General features: G+C 42.9%; 1 protein-coding gene across 4 annotated transcripts in view; it reads left to right on the top strand.

The window, feature by feature from the left end:
- The window catches only part of lrmda (leucine rich melanocyte differentiation associated), a 270027-nt gene that overhangs the window by 248737 nt on the left and 2299 nt on the right, over nucleotides 1-18991 (top strand). The gene's annotated exons all lie outside the window — the stretch shown is intronic.

The following is an 18991-nucleotide window of genomic DNA, read 5'->3' as shown; positions in this document are numbered from 1 at the left end:
CATTTATAGCGCCAAGGACAGATCAGTGTCATCAGACCCAGGCAAGTATTTTGGCGCTCATTGTAAGACACTGAACAAATCCTGTGCTTTGTCCAAGTCCTACCTGGCTAAAGAGTCCTTTTAAAGGGGAAGACACGTGACAGATGCAATATTTTCCATTCTGTCTCAGATCTGACTGTTGGTGACCGGCTCCATTTGTTGATTTTTTTTGTACACATTGCAACACCCCCAACATTGATGACGCATAGCTCATCCTTGCTGTCCAAGTCATTTTTGCTTGGCTGCCTCTGAGCCCCTACTGCTCTTTGTGAATAATTTGTTTGACTTGCAACATTTATCTGATTCAAAACCCAAACAAGTGAGTGTTTGCATGGGTTCAATTTAGGATATAAACAATTTGAATGAAACCATATGCTGATGACTGATTTGCAGTGCGACACGGTTTTTGCAGTCGTAAAATCAACAACACGAGCCATCTGTGGACTTCAAGCAGATCCACTTTTTTTATGTGGTGGGAAGTTGCATTGTCTTCCTGTGGTAGCACTTTACTGTGTCCACCCTCCCCTTCTCTGACCATTGTCACCTGTGTCAAGAAATGCCAGAGGTAATTTCAGCTGCTAGTAGCTCCCAAAGGATGGCAGCACTGGCAGGACACCGCCTCTGGGACAAAAGGGATGGAAAAAGCAAGGACGCAAGTCTGGAAAAAGCTCCCGTCTTTGCCTGCTTGAAGAGTCAAACTAGAGGAGACAAGGCAGCGAGGAGACGTTAAGGCAGGATTAAAAAGAAGATATGGAAGTGTTTCATTGAGTGAGTCTGACACTGAACAAGAGGAAAAGATTAAGGGGAGATGAAAAGACAAGGGAAGTGGCCGAGATAGAACTAAAAATCAGATGAAAGTAGACAAAAGACTACGCTGAGGAGGTTGGTGGGGGGATCCGTAGTGTCTGCTTGAAGGCGTAACACTGGGCCACGTGGACTATGTGGTCTGGCAGAGGGGCCCGAGGATTCTCCACAACTGTCACCTTGACTCTGACTCCACGTACTGCTCGCCATTGTCAAGTTCACGCTAAATCTAACAGCCCATAAATGAGTCCCAGTCTATATGTCTCCATATATAAACCGGTTTGTCCGATGCGACATGTCATTGACTTGGGTTTTCACGACCCACTCTCATTTTTTGGGGGTGTATTTTATTGACATCAGGCCGGCATTGATGGGTATGGCCACACAAAAACTGTATGCTCATGTAGCATTAGCAATAACGGTACTTCAGTGTGATTCCCGCATAAACACAGGTCTCTTGTTCTGGCTAGTACCAACATCAAACGTTGTTCAAGGGCTGCTTACCAAAATGATAGAAAGTGCGGCTCTAATAGTGTCACTCTTCTTATTTTGCATTAATTGCTCTTGAATTTGCTGATATTGTCTTGTCAGAGGTCAAATTTACATAGTCAGCTGGGACATGAATCCACTCAAGTTGATGATTCTTCAGTTTCACCATTGCAACCAATATTTTGTGGATTATCTGCCCTGCCATGTTCAATCTTGTTGTTGAGCTGCAGTCATTTTTCAATGATATCTGATTAATATCACAACATTAATTTGCATTTGATTTACATTTGAATATATCTGATAACTTTTTCTTTCTTTCCTGATCGGCTACCAAAAATATGCAGACGGCCAGCCAAAAACGTGATTGTTTGACTCCAGGGGTAGCAACACATGGAAAATCTTTAGTTAGCCTTTCCATATGTTCCGTGCAAAACAATATTGCGGCTCTCTTGTTGTTCGTCAGCCTTCTCTGGATGACTCACAATTTTACTTCACTAATCTACTTATAGCCGAACAAGTGAAACCGACCTTTCAGACTTGATCGATATATCCATGCGCTCCAAGGATATTTTAATAAAATGTCTTTCATTTCCTCTGGATATATAAATAAATGTGGCCGTCAGTAGGAGTATGCTGCTTTCATACAGGTATCAGATTAAATTTGAGTAGGCCATTCCTCAACGGTGACAACAGTAAATGAAAGGGATATCTTTGAACAAGCCGAGTAAACAGACAAGGAAGAATGCATCAAATGTGCCTTCTAGTATGAGCCCTGGGCCCCTTTAATCTTGTTGTTCTGGGCTAGCTTCCAGCTACTTTGTATCGATGGAACTTAAATAGTGCACAATTGTTATTAAAATCCCAGGAGGAAAGCAGCCTTCAAAGCTTGGGGATGAAAAAAAAAACAAATACTTCCTGACGACACCCATGGGGTGCATCACATTTGTTTGCAACGTTCATTTCATGTTGGGGATGATGTGCGCTGCAAATCCCACACCGACACTTCCGCCCCCCCGTAAAAAATGGGAGCAACGGGACCGGATCCAAACTGGAAAGTAAACCGTTTTATAGTTGCAGCACAACATATAAACAAACATCTGGAAGCATTCAGAGCAGCCCATTAGAAGGGCTCTGGGCCTTGCCAAAAAGGGGCAAATGATGAGGAATGGGCTGTCGAGAGGCTGGTTTGAGGCCGGGGAGAGGCCAGATGACAGAGCTGTGGGTGCTAAGCGCTGCCTTTTAAAGCTCAGCTGGGCTCACACTGATCTCCACCTGCTGCTTTTGCCGCCTCCACCGCCAGACATCTGGATGGGATACATGACTAATGGATGAATAAACTGCCAGTGTTGAAAACCCGCGGCGATGAAGGGAAAGGTTGTGGCTTTGACGGATGACTTCATGTTTCTCTGTGTGAATGAACTGAGCCCAGTGCCAAGCAACTTTGACGGGATTCGAGTTCATTGATTGAAACCGGTACCAAGTTTGTCAGCGGTGATTGATTACTCTTAATTTAATGGCCACTGTGAATAATCATGACGTGTTCGCATCATAGCTTTGTGTACATGTACAGTATTCTGTTGGCTAAAAATCACTTTTACTTTCATGATCTGCCTTATTGTACTTCTCACGCCCCCTGCCCCATTTTCTCTAATGAACTAAAGGATAGGAGTTTTAATTAATCCATCAGTGGATTTTTCTAAACGTCTCAGTTATTATCTTTTGAACTTGGTGGGAATAGTTTGACAAGCAGCCCTTTTCCAGAGTGCACAGAGCAAGGTCCCATTGCCTGTCCCAGAGCCCTGACCTTTACCCCTGAGCCCTTTAAACTGTTTTGAATGAAGTAGGCCGAAGATCAATTCTTTGGTCCTGCTAAGTTTCACAACATTTTGGTTAATCAGGTGACTTTCAACCATCTTTTTTTTTTCTTCCAGCTCCAACTTTATTGCAGAAAAATGCATTTGAGCGACAGCACCATGTAGATGAAACCAGGTAGTGAACAGAATAGAGAACAGCAGCAGCATATGAGGCATAGAGTATTTATACAAATGTTGATGGAGTATGCATGCTATAGAATATATGCAGATGCAATGATATGTTTTCATCATCCCGGCCTATGTCGGTGGCTGCGTCATTCAAACGCATCCGTTAAAGGATGATTCAGTATATCTCCTGCTGCATATCGCAGCTCATCACAATCATGATGAAAGCAGGCTCTCTTACCTTTATCTTTGGAAGATGATATTGTTTCTCCCATGAGTGCATTTTCTCACCAACGTGACTGGCCATTAAAGGCGAGACTGCAGAGATTGATGACTGGAAAGTTGGATGAGGCGGCGGGACTGGAAAGGGACAAGGGTGACGGAAGACGGGCCAGCGATGCTTTACTGCGCTGTCCACATGCAAAGCAATGAACGCTGACTTCTGGAAGCAGGCCTTGTCCTTATTTGTCACCCTGGATGGAAGGCAGGACTGCGGCTTCTTTCTTCGGTCGTATTAAAATGCAAGTATAACCTCGTTGGTTCCCGTGACAGCTTAAACGGCTGAACTCTTGATGTGGCAGCTCTCGAAGAAGCCGCTTTCCAACAAGTGTCGTTAGCGCTCCATTACCGAATGGCACTCCTCTCGCAGTTTTTGAATAATTCTGTTTGTGTGATCTTTTAGAACATGTATGTCCTTTTTATTCACCCCCTAACATCTGCTCTTTGATGTCACAGAGAAAAGATTTTGGTGACAGCGGAATAATGACACTCGAATCTAAACACTTTCCATTTGCCACCATCAAACATACATACAAAAAAAAAAGGATTTTGAACTTGTGATTGCTGTAGGATGAACATTTTCACTCAGATGTCTGTCAACCATTTACGAGGAAGTGTCTGGTCGTCAAATATCAAGACTACGTGGCTGTTTGTGCCAGAATTACCTCCACAACCAAATTGGCTGATTTGTGACATGTCCTGGTTGAAGAGCAGAATGAAGGTGATGAGGGGTGTCAGGTTGTTGTTGGGAACCCGGTCCAGACTGGTGACAATTTGAAGGTGGAAAACCATCCAGAATCAACATGTGACGTGCATGAAAAGACCTTGCCAGGCTCTTTTGAGACGTCAGAGGCAAGCAAGTGGCCGTTTGCGGTTGGGCAACCAACACAACCAATATGGCTGACTTGCGTCGACTCCCCACCATGGAGTGGAATGCCATCTCACAGCAGTGTGAAAGTGCCAGGCTGTCGTCTAATGTCAGAGACAAACCGCAATGTGGCCATCTACGCTCAAAGTGTCTGACACAACCAAGCGACGTCTCCTGTATCCTTATAAAGCATTCTGAACAAGGAGCTCAAAGCTGAAGCGTCATATGTTTTCCTCCTTCTTCCACCAGCTGTGAAATATGATGATGACCAACTTTGAAGCATTTTCTCAGCAGCAGGCAAATACGCCTCGTAAATCCTTATCGGCCGTGACCATTTGCAGACAAACCTTTGCTATTTACGACGATACAAAGTCAAGCTGACTCACCCGGCGCTCAAATGCAAACAGATGTGCGTTTGAAGTGAACGCGCTGGCCGACGCTGCAAATGTGTCAGCGTGATAGACAAGGACATGAGCTCTCATGAGCGCTTGGGAAAAGCTTTGGACTTTGGTTTACTTCCCAGTCGCATTGGTCATTCGATGAAGAGAAGCAGAGCATAAATCAGCTCAAGTGGGAAGGTCTTATTTCGAGAAGTCGCTTTGAAATTCCAGTATTTCCAAAGCGACCACACTATTTTTCATTTTCCACAATGATTTGTTGTCAGGGAAAACTGAGACATGCTCTGCGCTTTCCAGCCGAGCTTCGCAATTTCCAATGGTGGGAGGCCATCATGGTAATTTACAATATGGTTTAGGTGCCAGATGGTTTTGGATATTTTTGCTTCCAGCAGGATAGATATTGGGTCCAGCGTGTTTCTTCTGTGTCGTTAGCTGAAAACAAATGGGTCGGCGAGCAGGCGGAGTCTGTCGCCGTGCGGTGGCTCTCGACCCTTCATTTTGATGAATAGCTGCTAATATGCTGGCAGACGCCGGACAACTTGTCATGCTAAAGAGGACCGACTGCTATGAGTCGTACGAGTAATTACAGTCCATGATGAAGGGTGTTTACTCAGATTTCACATGTCTCGTGTTTCAGATTCGATGATGATAATCATAAACATAAAGTTAGTAATGCAGCATACTTATGAAACATGTCTCAGCGGCTAATGTTGAATCATAGGTCTTGATCTGGGGGCAATTTGTTATTTTCAGTCCTGTACGTTGTGTGTTTGTTGAGTAACTGATCACACTCTGTCATCAGTCATAACACACACACACACACACACACACACACACACACACACACACACGCACGCACGCACGCACGCACGCACGCACGCACACACACACACACACACACACACACACACACACACACACACCAAAATACACGTCTTAATAGCTTGAACAAATTAACTTCCAATTCACTGTAGGCCGACAACACATTCTGCGTGATTTAACGGATTATATATTATAATTGAATTTTTCAATGATTGAAATTGTGCGAGCCATGTCAATGAGTCACTGTGAAGGGATCGTGGACACTAATAAATTTCAAATATTGGGACACCTATCACTTGGGAAACATTTTTTGAGGTTATATTGTTGAAAAGTTTGCTTTTAACCCTTTCATAATCCTGATATCATGATAAACTGTGGTGATTAATGTCCCTAAAAGTACTAATCTTTTTAACCAATTGGTTAATTATTGACTCTAAAAGAATCAGCAAACCTCTCCTGTCTCCTTACTTGCCTATTAGTCTTGCTTTTCAACAAATCATCTCTTCAACCTTTCAGGGATTAGTCTCACATGATTGGAAAAACCCTGCTAATTTTAAATGTCCTCTACTTTTGCCAAGGTAGCCTTCTTTGTTATCTGAGCCAATTTCGCCAAAACAATTTTTGAACTCTAGACAAACTCGATGATCTTCCTCATTCAGTGCGTTGCAGATGATGTTGTGTTTGTCATCCAGTTTTGAAGACCAGATCATAAATACTGGTTGGCTGTCCTTGTCTGTTGTGCCACTTGCACAAACACTCATACCCAGGCGTCATCTGTGCTCCAATTCTACCGTGGCGGGAAGAGCCGGACTCATTTATCAATTACGGTAAGCTCCATCGGGCCATTGTCTAAACTGTTTTCTCACTCGCCCGCTGACTCCACTGATTTATTGTCAGCTGCCTTGACATCAATATACAGTTGGGAGACACTAGGCTGTGACATGTGAGCACAAACGATTGTCAAGACTATCAGCACAGCACACATTATGTGGCATTTGGATTACTCATTGCAGCAGGCTGCGTGAAAGCCTTGTTTGAAATCACCGCTTGTAAAGACAACGGACACGATTGCACATTTTGGGATTTACTTGCTATTCGAGGCGGTGACAAACTGAGTCGAATCAAACATAAGCATTATTTATTTATTTATTCATTTATGTATTTATTTATTTATTTAATTTTCTCAACTGGCATTCGGACGAAAAAGAGTGAGGTCACTGAAAATGTTTCATAGCCCAAAACAACCTTTTAGTCTGTCACTTTTATTCCAGTGATTAAACCAGTTTAAACAGACAGAGCAGGTTTCCCTGTCACGATAATATGGGCTGACAAGTTATTTCATCACCATCATTTGAATTGTCAATGCTTTCTGGCATGCTGTGTCACAGTAGTGCGAGACGGATGCATTGACTTAGTCATTTTTTGGTCAGAAACACATATGTATCCCAGATTGTTGTGTTATAAAAAAATGTTCCTGTCCTCCCGCAGGATATTTATGCATGTAGACATCATCCATGTCTGTAGGTTGTATTTGTAGAGCAGATGGGTTAAATAATTGGCTAAACAAATGCATTGCGATCAATGGATAACATATCCAAATGATTGAAAGGAAATTCTAAAAGAAAGAACAGCCTCGCTACAATAATGTTAGGCACATGTTCCTGTGGAGCCTCACAAGAAAGCTAAAATATGTCTCGGTTTGACACCATTAGCAAGTGTTAACACACAACCTTTGGCAGCGCCCAACGACCGTGCAACACCATCTCGGTCTTAAGGATTGAGGCAGTTGGAAAACAAAGGCAAGGGAAGAGGGCTGACTTTAGGACAATGTGTGCACTGCACATGTCCGGCAGTGCTCTTTATTGTCTGCGCACAGTGACCCTGAGATGCAATGTCTCTGGGCAAGCTGGCTGTTTGTTTCATGCCCTTTGACCCGGTATGATTCCAGCTAAATTCAATATATATTCCTTTGTACCGCGCCTTCTCGTCTACGTGAGGAAATATATGTTGCATTATCTTCCATGCTTTGCTTTATGTAGCGGGCAGTAGATTGTAAAATCGTAGCTTGGAAGGATGATATTACGATAACCTTGGGAGGGTAGTGATAACAACTATCTGTCCTTCAAGCCTTAATGTTTTACACTAGAAACTACAGTCTGGAAGGCGATCTGCAACGACAACCCCTGATTTATAAGATGATGTCATTTCTCGTAGGAAATATCGTAAAGTGAATTACGGGGATGACAGAGTTTGTTCGCGGTTTCCCACCTGCCCTGCTTTGGAAGACATAGTCTTGATCGCTAACCTGTCACCTCTTTAGTAAGTCATAATTACAAATAAAATCTAAATAAAATAAAATAATTGAATGAAAAACATGAAGTGGTCATTGATAGTAAGGAGTACCATACACACCTCCCGGAATTAGCACCTGGGTTCATATGTATGACTCATGTATGTTAACTATGAAGGTGTAGCCGTTGAGGAAAGAGCACACACGACTGAATATGGAGACGTGTTTATTCCAACGGCTAACAAGTGGATCTCCCTCAAACAGAAAATGCAGTGAAATATATGTGACATAAACCCACCCCCGCCCGTGCACCTGCTGGGTAAGATGCCTGGTCCTAGTGCCCGCCACAAAGGTATTGTTTTAGCTAACAATATAAAATTCCCGATGTCGAGGTCAGCCACTGTACAGTATAGAGAAATTACTTTGTCTGCGAAGTGTACACAAAGTGTGTTAGCGGAGCGAGACTGACACCTCGCAGTGTTTTATTGGTCATAAACCTTATTGTATCAGTTGTACCTTCAGCCTTGGGCCTTGCAGTTAGTTGGACAAATGGGATGGAGTAAAAGAAAACAAATGAAAGGCCAGAATGTGGATGACGTGGTGGGTAAAAGCCACAATGCAGCTGCTCATGCTTACTATGAACAATGCTACCAAATTGGCTGTCTTAAATCCAATGCTGGTTACGGAGTGAAATGATATTGCAGAGTAGTGTGTGGACTGTGTCAGATTAATGCGGAATACCACAGATAAAGCGCAAAGAAGCCATCTGATCAATTCAACCGTAGTCTGTGGACTTTATGCTTTTAGCTAGTGAAAATGCTACATAAGTTAACATGTCCTTGGATAATCTAGTTTCCGTATTAAATCCAACGACTTCGATGATGTTGCAGAAAATCGGCTTGTCTGTTGAGGGATCGCCACCGGCAAATTAATTGAAATAGCAAGCTGCCACTGTAGTGGCAGTTTGTTTCGAGAAAGCATCCGCGCCAACTTGTACGCCGATATCCTCGAAGCGACTAGCCTATGACAAGCTAGCCCTGACAAATGGCCGATCTTAATGTTGTGATGTGCAGTCGATAATATTTGGCTTCATTAATTCCCGTGCCCTGAGAAGACATCCTGGTCCTGAAATCTCATCCCCATCTCGGTCATACCTCAGATGTGACTCAAGCGAGCAGCCAAGCGGATAATACGCTCTGAGCTCTGAAACATGTACCATTATAATTAGCTTTGTCAGGTCTGAGCCCCCACAACCCTCATGCAGATAATATGATAATATGTCTTCATAACCAGCTGACCTTACATGCTCAATATTTCTCTCCTTATGAAGATTACATGTCAATAAAGTAATTGAGTCCCGGGGTGTGCGGCGAGTGAAGAATTAGGTGATTGGACTTTTCGGGGGCAGTGATGTACGAGCGTTATTATTCCGCCTGTCAGAGGATGCGAAAGGGAGGCTGAGGAAAGTCCGAACAGTGTCATTGGGGGTGGGAGCAGAAAATCATTTCTCATGAGGTGAGACGGATCAGCAGTTAATCATGGCCTTATAGCTTCATCTCTTCATGTGAACAGTGGATATGCCTTATGAATTTCTAGTCAAAGAGCTGCTGCGGAGCCATCTGTCTTGAGTGACCAGATTCATTGGGCTGCAGCTATGTGGACAATTCTTGGTTCGATTCTTCCGGCCATCATCGTGTACAGGGCTTCCATTATGAACTATAATTGCTCCTTCGATACACTGCAGTGACGTATTAGTGAACTGTTGTGTCAGAAGTTTATTCAGTTGAAATTATTAGCAATTTCACTAATTGACCTTTGGTTCATTAGAATCCCATTTTTCCACCATTTTGCCTAGCCCTGTTACAGCCAAGTGATTTACCTTCAAAATGTTATGGAATGCAAATTTCCCCATTGTGGGATGATGAAAGGTTTTCTAATTCTTATTTTCTGATTCTAAAGTGGCCGTTTTACAAAACACGAATTTGAAGTCCACAGAACAAAAATTACAGTGTGCCTCGACCGCATGCGAGTGCCCAATTTCATGCGATTAGGGTATGAAAAATTTAAGTCACCACCACAGCCAGTATCAAACAGAATACTCAACCTTGTTATGGGTAGTTTTCATACTCTGTTACCTGTCTCATACCGTCTCCAAGAATTGTGATACATAGCATTTGATCCATCATAATTTGACTGTCAGCACCAGAGACGGAGGTAATTGCATGTGAAAACAAGAGCGAGCAAACAATGGCGTTTGGACACATTTTGAGCTCTGAGGGCAGATAGAGGCTGCAGAAACGCGTATGCGAGGTGGGACAGCAAATGTTAAAGGATATTTTAGCATGTCCTCTCAGATTAGACCTTGGAGATTGATATCTTCCAGTCAGATGAAGCCTTGTCGTGAGTGATCCTGCCCTTCCATCATTGTGACAAGTGGCTCTCGGTTAACACTCACCCGTGTTGATGGGCACGCGTCGTACGCCACGAGGGCCCTGGCTAACGTACCCGCCCTCCTCTCGCTCTGCCATCTCTGATTTCTCTTGCCCTTCTCCTTATCGTGTCACGTCCAATCACCATCCGGCTGGCTTGATGTCTGTCGGGTAGGCAGGGAGTGGCAGCCCAAGGTAGAAGCAGCCTCATAGGCATCACTGTAAACTCTGAAATGATTCTAATAACGGGGAACCAGTGTGATCCCAAACAGGCAAGTTAGAGGCAACAACCAGGATGTAAGTCAGAAGTGGATGATGGCTACGGGGTAGGCTGCCGTGTGAGACAGGACGGGCTCCTCCCGCCATTGGAGGTGGTCAGCTGTAGAATGACAGGTTGACAAATGTTGAACCGGGCATCCCCTTGTATTGATCCTTGCACGGTTTCAGGCGATGATACCATGACTGGACTAAATTACCATATCCAGACATATTAGGGCAGAGTGAAACAAATCTACCGTTCAGCAGAAAGCAATAGGCATACTAACTATTAACCTCAGGTGGTAAACTCCATTTGTGTACAGAGTTGAACACAATGACAGAGTGACACATGTAGACAGCCAATTTAAAAGTACTCACAGACATGTAAATCTGTGTTCTTTATCCTTTGGGAAAAATGCATTCAAATTAAATAAGTAAATAAATAAATAAATAAATAAATACATACATACAAATAAATGAAACAAACAAACAAATAAAGGTCAATAAATAAATAGGTGGAAGGATGGATGGATAGATGGATGGACGGAACACTGTTTTTTGTTGATGCCTTCATGCAAGACATGTAGTACACCCACGTCTGGTCACCACTCAATCACAGGACAAATATAGCCCAACATGGACACACAATCCAATTCACACTCATTCTTAGACCGCGGGTAACTTCAAGTGTTTGCGAGTATTGTATTTTTACCATGCCACAGGTGAAGAAAAAACGTTTTTACTAACATTTGGTTGAAGATTTGATGCGTCTTTAGACCTCAGTGAACTAAATTTTGCCCAGCATTTTTGACTTGATGGAAATGGGTGTTGACATGTGGCGAGGTTCCATTTTGTCCAACGATGCGCAAAGTCCATCATTGTCTGTGTGGTTTAGTTAACGCGGCACTTAGCGAACTGACATTGTTGGGGAGCCAGCAAAACACTGTCATTTTCATGTCATTTGTCTTTCTCGGTGAGCCAATATTACATGCGTCACGCAGCAAACGCCACGCTGGTGGCTTCTTACAGTAGACACGTTTACCAAGATGAATTTCTGACTGTTATGTCTGTGCCAAATCCCCTTCTCGGAGGCCACTTGCATCTTTGCACCGTGGCCTTCCAAGCCGCCTTCCTTTGAACACTTTTATGCCATTGTAATTGACCTGACAATGCGGTTCATTACGTAGTCCCTTTCATGCTGTTTTGCCTGATAATTATTATTTAATGTGTTCAGATGGAGAGCATCATTAATTCATCCCTTCCTCCAATGTCAAAGAGATTAACGGAGAAGTAATCACTCTCTGGTGATTAATATGACGCTCTTTTGTTATTGAATCCTGTCCCAGTCATTAAACCTTCATGGAGTGACTCACCAGCAGCTCTTTTTAACGCCAACATTACCGAGCGCCACTGAGGCTCTAATTACTGTGTTCACCCCCACCCCACACTCCCGCCACCCTCCACACCACCAAGCCGTCCGGTCCAGAGGTTTGTAAGACCTATCTGGCGCATTTCTTTTAATTTGATATCCAGGTCCTAATGAAGAACACAATCGATCAGCGTCACGCCATGGCGTGGGATTCATACGTTGACGGAGAAAATGAGCACTCGTGATTAGTGGCATCATTAGTGCCTCCGCACGCCCTTAAGGGTTGACAATGTCGTTAACAGACTGGCGAGGTGAGTAATCATCTTTTCATTGCGGCGATGACAGGAGGTTTTTGTAATTGTTTTTTTTTTTCTGCGAGAGTTGCGTGATGACAGCGGATGCCTCATGAAAGACGCTCTGAGGAAACTTCATAATCTCGTGAAAGCAACCTTGTCTTATCGCTGCATTCCAGTGCTACTCCAACCACTGTTCTCTCCCGGCTCCGTGTGGAATAAATGTCACTGAAATTAATTTTACCATTTTTTTCCTCCTCCCATTAGAACCTCCTTCCACTTACACTCACACACCAGCAGATACATATCAGTGGATATCATACTTCAGTCCAAATTTATGTGGCCCTGAATTCAATTTCCTTTCTCATCCTCGCAGGTTGAAAGTACAACGACCGATAGGCGTTTATCCAGCTATAACTGTAATTCAGCCAGCGGTGAATAATGACCTCCTCTATTTAAAGCGTTTGATGATGGCCATTTATTCAAATGACCACGATGGAGTGGTGTGTTATATTGTCAAACATACCTGCTTCCGTGTTACATTACACGGATTCCATTTTGAATTATGTAATTATTTATACTCTACAAATAAATGTGAATAGCTGCTATACTTTACCTTTTTCATGACTTATAGAACCAATGCTGCCAAGACTGTCCAAAAGAAACATAATGAAATGCTTATCAGCAGTGTTAGTCTGTTCATAATATTCAGAAAAGTTCATACAGTATTATTATTTTTATATTATATCTAAAAAACATTTTTTTAGAAATCTCAATTAATAAATTATAATTCAGCGGATACTTGCTATTTGTAGAGCATATGGCCCAGGTCAAAGCCACCTAGAAGCGAAAATATGTGTAGGATTAACGGCCACTCAAAGTATGCAAAGAACAATTTCAATGTTTTTTTGAAAACGCAAAATTGTCCCTAAAAATTCATAAAAAGCGGAAATGTAACTCACACGAAAAAAAAATCTAATTACCCTATAAGAAAATATTTGAAAGTATTGAAAAAGAAATATGGGGGAAAATTGCAATGGGTATGTGTCTACAATTGTTTCCAGTTATTGAAAACAAGGTGTTCAAAACTAGTCGTGCCGATTCAGCAATTTGAAATATAGTCACCTCTGCCTGTTCATAACTTCAAATAAGTTCCCAATATTTGAATGAGGCTACGCAAGTCAAATGCCACTGTTATTCTGCTGCATGCCTTGCTGTACACTTCTTATTGCAGGAAACCCCTTTCTTTCTTTCTCCGTCTCCCGCAATCTCCTTGGTTTCTGCTTAGTGAAAAATGGCCCACGTTTCCCTGATAGCCTGTGTGGATGTGGAGAGTATAAATGGCTAATGAATTACAGATGAACATTGTCGCAAATTAATCTCCCTGATGTCCCAGGGTTATATGGCAGCCATTTAAAAGTTTAATCAATACGCTGAAGTTGAGAACATGCAGTGGCTGCAGTTGTTTGGTCGCAATAAACAGTCGGGAAGGGTTGCGTCCAGGAGCAAGTCTGAGCGCAGGACGTATATTGTAGCGGCAGCTATTGGTATTTCAGACACTCAATATATATATATATATATATATATATTTTTTTCCGGAAGGGTGAATTTTGCTTTACTTCTCAAAGTTGCACGAGGGAGCTTTGTTTGAGTCCCCGCGAGGGAGACAGATGTCACCTCAGCTGTTAAAATGAGGACATGCACCACGGTGTCATGAACAGCAACATACAACTCACAACGCTTTTCCTCAACAGAGTTAACTGACTTTTTTGCAGTCTTTTCCAAGTGCTGATTATGGAGGGATAGCCACATGAAACCCAACTGTTGTCTCAGCGCTTTCTTTAAAACAAGATGTTGTGGTTGAAATCTGCCTAACAACAAGGTGCCAAATGTGTATTGGCAACATATTGGCCCCCCCATCTGTAAGTCGGCTGGCTTGACAAAAAACAGGAACATGGTGAGAGTTCAGTCGAAGCCTGACATGGAGCATGTTTATCTTTCTGCCTTACCAAAGAACAGTAACAAATATTTTTTTGTCAATTGACTTGTGTTGGTATCATTCCTCTCTATTAAGAATCAAGCATGTTATGGTGCTCATATTTGACATTATCTTCCGTGTATCAGTCAGTGATCTGTTAACATATAAAAGGACACATAGAAATTGATTTCGCTTTTGTGATCAGGTCCGTGGCACATTTCACCTCTGGAAAGCAGCTGTGTTCCACATACTGTACATTATACACACATCTCAAGTGTATTTGCTTTCTGCTTCAGTCACCTGTTGCCATTTTTAAGTGATTAATGGCTTTCGTTGGTCATTTGAGTTTCCTTGTCTCCCATCCATGAAATGAAACACATCTTTGATATTTTAAGGTAGGGGTGAGGCGGGGGGCATGCTTTGCGCTCCATAACAAATTTCTCCATTGCGGGACGAATAAAGGTATTCTGATTCTGATTCTGATTCTGATTCTAATTCTGATAACAAGCTACATCACAGTCCAATGGCTGTTGGGTCATAGGACACAGAGGGGTTATCTATCTAACTACCCCCCACCCACCCACTAGCGGGTAGGTTCCGACTGCATCTCATAACGTTGCACTGAGCTGATAAAGGGGTGACTGCAGATGGATGGTCAGCACAATAATAGTTGTGGCTCACAGCAGCGTACACCTCACGCTCGTAAGTCACTCTTACAGAAAACTTGGGCGTCCTCTCTTTGCTTCGGTGTGAGCGTCCCCCCACCCCCTCCTTCCATATACATGTTAGCATTTTTCCCTTGCTTGGACATAATACCCAAAGTGTAATTGCCTAGTTAATTGGCTCCCCCTTCCGCCACCAACCTATTTGCATTTTCCTCCCCAGATGGATTGCAGCAGTGATGGACTTGTTGGCTAAGGGGCTAAAAAGCAGGGTGTGATTATCGTGAACTCACGTCATAAAAAAGGGGGAAATGGTTGAAAGGGAAAAGAATGGAGGGAAAATAAGAGACAGGCCGAGGGGAATAAGTTATAGATCGTGAAAAGGAGACAGCGAGTGTATTCATGCCAAGAATAGATAACCTTGATGTTAAAAGCTTACATTCATCCGATGTGTCTTGTCTGTGACATATTGATGGCCCTTGAAAAGAGTCAAACTGATTGTATGCAGGGAACAATCATTAAAGCCTCTCTTTCTCCCTCCACTCTCACTTTTTCTTATCTCTGCATAATTGTGTGTGTGTGTGTGTGTGTGTGTGTGTGTATGCGTGTGCGCGTGCGTGCGTGCGTGTGTGTGTGTGTGTGTGTGTGTGTGTGTGTGTGTGTGTGTGTGTATGTGTGTGTGTGTGTGTGTGTGTGTATATGTATGGAAAAAACCTAAAAATATATTTGTTTTCATTTAGGAGGAATACAGTCCACTTAAAGCGGTTTCAGGCAGCATTAGAAATTAAATTTCTGCTGTGTTGATTGATTGTAAAATGACAAATGGTAGTACAGCTATTACAGTTTAAAGTGAGGCAATCAGTTATTCAACTGGATGTGGATGTTCCAATTTAGGCATAACGTTAATTGAACTAGAGGATTTCGTTTGAGAAAGTCCAGATATTGAGCTTTTTTTCAGCCAGAATGTACACACACTTTTCATTTGAATGCCTAGATACCAGACATGTCCCACACAAGGAATAATAAAACATTTAAAAACTCTTTTAAAAGCTGTTTGTACTATACTCTTGTTTTATAGCCGAGATGTAAGACCTGTCAGTGTATCAGGACCACAAAGGGCTTTATTTGTGAAGACAGGCTCACGTCTTCCCCCAAAAGTACTAAAATAAAAACTCAATCCACGTCTAAAGCTCAATTGTACTTTGCACCGGACTCGCGCTGGGCATGAAATTATAGCCGAAAGTCAAAAGACAAACAGAACGACAATGTGGGAACTTCAATGGGAGTTGGAAATTCGTGTGCTTGTCGACATCTGATGAGATCTTCTGACATTTTGTGACAATTTTAATCTCCTCTTTCCTCCTCCAACTTTTGAGGCATGTTAACCTGAATATTGTGGTCAAATTCCGATTTTTACATCATTGGGACCATTCGATGTTGGAGTTTCTCCCTAGCATGGGAGCCTTTTTCAGAGAAACTCACCACTACACAACCAAATATTCTAATAGACACAAGCTTGAGGGTATATATCTGTAGACGTTCATGGTTAACCTTCACGGATGAAGAAACTGAACCTGAAGCGCCCTGAAGCCTTTACACTCGGCTGTGTTTAGCACTTGTCCGTGAGCGCCCGAGAAAGATTGAAAAGATTCAGTGCTTTTTATAGTTTATTGGAAGAAACTCTGGACAGTTCGCCTATTGAAGGAAAGTCCTGACAGTTCGCCGGTGTTGATGCAATCTCAATTTGAGCGGTGCGAAGACTCAATAAAAGAGCACCAATGGCGAATCTTTGTAGTGTTTCTAACTGAAGTTACATTCCCAGCTCCGTTTTCATTAAAAGGGACACCAAAACAATCTGACAAGTTCCCTTCACAGCAAGAGCTTGTGCTTATTACCCGAGAAGATGGACAAAGATGGTAGACAGAAAGAGAGCAACTGTACTGTACTTGTTTTTAAGTGCTTGCGGTGCCTTCGGGACTCTACCTGATGAACTCCTGCTTGATAGCAAAGTGCCCAAACCATCCTCAGCGGATTACACTTGAATCGCTCCACGATGGCTATCCACTTTCACAAAACCATAACACACGGCAGGAGTCACCGTAAAATGACAGAATATTCAAGTAACAAAAGGCCGAATAACTGTTTGGCCTTTATGTCACTTAGCATCCGCTGTTTTTTTTTTAAGTCGGCATCTCGTATTGTCATGTTGGTGAATGCAACGCTGTGCTTCCATCATGAGAGTGTTCTCACAACAGGGTCTCAATGTATTTTCGGCAACTTGAGGAATGCTACTTAGGCATGCTTCTTTCTGCGTGAGTATGAGTCAGATGAATTTAATTTAAAAAAAGATTAAAAAGGAAGAGGAGTATAGTCCCATTGCATTGTCCATCCATCCATTTTCCGATTGGCTTATCCTCACAAAGATTGTGGGAGATGCCGGAGCCTATCCCAGCCATCTTCATGCAGTTGGCGGGTACAACCTGAACTGGTTGCCAGCCATTTGCAGCTATTGCATTGTGTTGTTCACAGTTACATTCAATCAATTTAGAATGAAAACGGATAATCAAATGGTGTTTTCAAATGAGGTTGCAAATAGCCTCTGCTGAGGACTTATCGATGGAATGTTGATGTAAATCATATTTCGATTTTCAAACTTACCTGTTCTCAACCAAATTGGTTTTTTTGACCAGAAAATTTTAGATTTTCACATCTTGGATTACGATAGAAAATACGTTTTCAAACAAACGTAGAGATCCCGAAAAAGCCACTCGACTCCTCTCGGCATCCTGACATCAGAAAATGACACTTCATGTAACATTCATTGAGAGCCAACATTTTTTTTTTCTGCATAGTGTGTTTGCCCCTAATCATGGACTGAGATAAAAGGTTCATATTTTCGAACAAATCGCTTTTCGAATGGCCTCCTGGAACAGACTATAATGAAAAACCGAGGTATGACTTTACTTGTAAATGGGAGGTCCTGAGCTCAAGAAACTGTGACAGTTCGACAGTGGAACGGCTTTTCGCCATACCTCCATCAGTTCCCATGGGAACCGTTGTTTCCAACGTCAACAAATCACATTTCTGTGTATCCACCAAAGACATTTTGTTAAAGTTCGGAAATAAAAGGCCCCCTGTGAGCTGTCAGACGCCCCCGAGTTCTTTGGTGCCAAGCCCAGGCTCCAACCATATTACCTTTGTCCTAGGGCAAAGTGAAGCAGCTGGAGTTTGGAACCTTCTCATTTTTAGCCACACACAAATACATACACATACAGACAGACTGATGAGCATATACTATAACCCACTCACAAACCGGGAGAGCAGGCAGGCATGGAGCTGGTCCTGAATTTCATCGGAGGTGACAGCTTCTCACACTAGAGTGTTTGGATCACCTCAAGTAGCTGGGCTGTGAGGGGGGAAATGAGCATCGCTCCACTACAAAGTCCAGATTTAGATTGACTGAGCTTGTCCTCAGGCCCGTGGGCTGCTTCTACTGCTGCAGCCTGACAAGAACACCCACTGCTGCCGCGAGGGACTGGGGCATCTGTCTGGCTGCATACTTTATCCACAGTATGTGTGTGTGTGTGTGTGTGTGTGTGTGTGTGTGTGTGTGTGTGTGTGTGTGTGCGTGTGTGTGTGTGTGCGTGTGTGCGTGTGTGTGTGTGCGTGTGCTTGTGTGTGTAATATACATATCTATCTATAAATGTGTGCAACCACTAAGAGGGGAGCAATGTGTCAGGTTGTCTTAAAATTAACGCTGGCTTCAGAATATGCTTGGCACTAATATGGCACCAGTATCTCTGTCGCCGTCTCTGTTTTGTGTCATTTAGACGCCATCTTCTCCCTGCCCTTGACAGCGTCTCTTTGGATTACGTGATTCTACTCGCAGCAGCCCTCATGCCGCCCCCCCCCGAGCGACGACACATACTTGATGTCAATGTTAAAAAGCCTGCCGAAAGATGTGTCTGTTGCGCTGTCAGAGGATCATTGACAGCACTAATGCCACTTGTCCTTGCCTCAATTGGCGAGAGGTG

The sequence above is a fragment of the Hippocampus bargibanti genome, linkage group LG13 (genome assembly GCF_051943395.1).
Source record: "Hippocampus bargibanti isolate YZ-2025 linkage group LG13, ASM5194339v1, whole genome shotgun sequence".
In the NCBI taxonomy this organism is placed as follows: domain Eukaryota; kingdom Metazoa; phylum Chordata; class Actinopteri; order Syngnathiformes; family Syngnathidae; genus Hippocampus; species Hippocampus bargibanti.
Note: the sequence above shows the minus strand (reverse complement) of the source record. Positions and strands in the feature narration are given on the sequence as shown.